This window comes from Hordeum vulgare, chromosome 7H (assembly GCF_904849725.1).
Source record: "Hordeum vulgare subsp. vulgare chromosome 7H, MorexV3_pseudomolecules_assembly, whole genome shotgun sequence".
NCBI classification, from domain to species: domain Eukaryota; kingdom Viridiplantae; phylum Streptophyta; class Magnoliopsida; order Poales; family Poaceae; genus Hordeum; species Hordeum vulgare.
The window spans coordinates 257039430-257042717 of record NC_058524.1 but is presented as its reverse complement, the minus strand read 5'-3'; positions in this window follow the sequence as shown (position 1 = coordinate 257042717).

The window sequence follows — 3288 nt, the reverse complement described above, 5'->3', positions numbered from 1 at the left end:
CCGCCCGCGACGATACCCGTCGGGCGCTACGGTTCTAGCTGTATTAGTGATGCTATATGTATGACAAGAGATGATGTAGTTTTGCTTATAATTGAATGCATGCTAATTTGAATACTACTTTATTTTACGATTTGGTTTTGCTTATTGAATGCTCAAATTGGAAAAGTACTCCTACTTTGAATGCTAAAATTGGAGAGCACTATGCAGAAAAGTCCTACCTAATACTGATGATCATGTTGTTGTAAATGTTGTATGACAATGTTGTAAAGGGTAGTAATTGGTCTCTTCAGCTGCTTTTCAGAGATGGAGTTCTTCACGATTATACTTGAGAAATCATCCAGCAGGCAGGTGCTGCCTGACAATTTTGTGAAGATGCTGGACGGCCATCGGCCATAGAACATGAAGCTGAGGCAGGCCAGCAACGGGCTTCGCAAGCTGTGGGACGTGGAGGTGGTGTTCGACACCGATGGAAGCATGTACGTACCTAGATCGTGGCTGGAAGCAGTTCGTCCGTGCCTACGACCTGCGACATGGGTACTTCCTTGTCTTCAGGTACGACGGCAACACTACGTTCGCCGTGAAGGTGTTTGACACGACTATGTGTCGGAGACGCTACCAGGACGACGACGATTCCAGTACGCTCTGTCTCTTCTTCCTCTCCATTAGGCTATGTCTCACACCCATTTAAAAAAAACGTTTTTTGTATTTGGCAAAGCAATGGGAGCAGGAGCAGCGAGTACTGCGACAGGTGCTATGTCTACGGCATCAGCGACTCTGGCTACAGCAAAAGTAGCAGCGACTCTAGCTACAACAAAAGTGGCAGCGACGATGGCCTCGCGATGGTGATCCCACTGCTGGGCGACAGGGCCATGCCAATTGTGGTAGAGGAGTACATCCCACAGCCTGGCCTAGGGCTTCGCCACTCTAAGCACATCAGGATGATGAAGGAGAAGGTGAAGAAGTAGGAGTGAAGATCTTAAGAACCTGATGGAGCTTTAATCTTTATAGTGTAAACCTTTTAAGTATGATATTTTTGAACTGCTACTGCACTTTTAAGTATGATGGTGGTGTGCCTGATGAAATTTTGTGCATGCTCATGGATGCTCATGGATGAAAGATAAAATTATTTATTTTTGTGCTTGCTCATGGATGCTCCTTGGTTGGTGTATATAACAACCTAAATTAACACCTAAACCAACCCCTTTCAAAAAAAAACTCAGCTTCAGCCAGGTGCTGACGCGTGGATGCCTTTTGGTCCCGGTTGGTGTCACCAACCGGGACTAAAGGCCCCCCTACCTGGCCTGGCCGCAGCGGCCACGTGGAGGCCCATCTGTGCCGGTTGGTGTAAGAACCGGGACTAAGGGCCGAGGGCATTAGTAACGACCTTTTAGTCCCGGTTCCAAAACCGGGACAGAAGGCCGTGATGAACCGGGACAAAATTCCCTTTTTCTACTAGTGTCACTGGGGTAATCCAGCAGGTTTGCATTCCTAGAACGCGTTGATGTTGTAAGACAATGAGACCCATCGTTGTTTCTAGACAAGGACAGCGAGAGGGCATTGCAAGAACATGTGAGAGGTGTCCTCAATGTCGTGTTTGCACCTAGGACAGCCGGAGTTGTCGGCTATGTTTTTCCAGAGAGATTTTTCTTGCAGTTGAGTTGCCATAAAAATGGAGTTACGTGAAGCTTCTCACAAAGGGACATGTGTGTCCAAGATGAGGTTGGCATACGTGACTTCATCGCTCTCCATGGAAAGGATGGGATAGGCGATCTGGGTGGTGAAGCCCCCTCCCCTATCGAGGAACCTTTGGTCATGATCTAGCGATGACATGAAGTCCTTCAACAACAACAAGCATAGTACCAAAATCAAAAATAGGTATGAGACAATTACTAACTTTGAAAATAGGAAACACTTGATGACATAAGAAGTTGTTCAGAAATAGGAAAGTGATAGGACTGTTAGGGAGGCAGGCTGGAGTAGGTAAGACATTACAAATCATAGAATTAATCAATAACATAAGAATCCAATTCCTACTAGGCCATAGTAGTTAGGCGATTCAACACTTTACATATTAAACAATCACAAAGAATAGTAGCCACTCAGATGTATTGTTTGATGGAGTGTCTAGGTAGGTTGGGAAAAGTGGTCGACAAAGAGGAGTGGTGGAGGCAACTGTTGTTAGAGCATATATCTCCATATGTGGTTTTGGTAATTGATGACAATTCCTATGGACTAATGGTTGCCTTAAGTTATATTTATAGGATTTGTCCATAGGCACTTCTTGAAGTCCATCTGTTGGGTTCAAGGAGTTTATATGATGACCAAGGTGGTATTCAAGGTATTATCCAAAGAATGGTCATAGAGACACAATGTTGATCAAGATCTCAGACAAAGAGTAAATCAAGATGATCAACACACAAAGCGTACAAGATGTACCGAGAGGGATCAAGTGATCCCATGGTATGGTAAGCATTGTCCATTACGTGTTTGTGTACTAACCCATGGTCTTCGTGAGAGTTCTATGTGGGGGTTAGGTGTGTTTCCATGGGCTTGCGTCAAAGAGAAGATCTCATACAACCCATGAAGTATGACGTCAAGTTGTGATCGTCATCAAGATTGCGATGTGCAAGTTCAAGTGGATCAGCACGAAGATATCATGCTTGAAGCTTGCCGTCCATTGTGGTGGCAATGGACTTGTGAAGATATGCTAAAGAGTGGCTCACCCATAGTGAGTATGGGGGAGCTATCAACTAGTCTTCATCAAGCCAACGCAATCAAGAAAGGTGGTCCATCTTGAGGAAGCCAAGATCATCATCATCTAGCTCAAGAGGACGAGGTGCAAGGTATAGGTTTGCCCTTGATAGGTTTTCCGTTTAGGATAGATTGTTGTACTATCAAGGGGGGCTCTCAAGTGAGTAGCTTGATCGTATCGTTCGTTGAGAGCTCAAACCATTTGCATCCTTGCATCATACTTCTTGGTTCTTGTTTGGTGTTTCTCTTTTGTGAGTTTTAGAGCTTATGGTCATCTTCGTGACAAGCTCGAGTTCATCGAAAACGGAGTCCATATGTATCTACTATGATGTTTTCGATGTTGGAGTTTTTGCCGGTTCTTCATTCATAGCTGACCCACATATCTATATCATTGGATAGCTCTTGTCGTCCTGAATCCAACAAGCTTGGGTTTGCTCGATTCAGAGCTCGTATGCGAAAGTTATGGCTGTTTCAGTGGCGAGCGGTAGTACCGCTGGACCTAGCGGTAGTACCGCTAGAGCTGGCGGTAGTACCGCT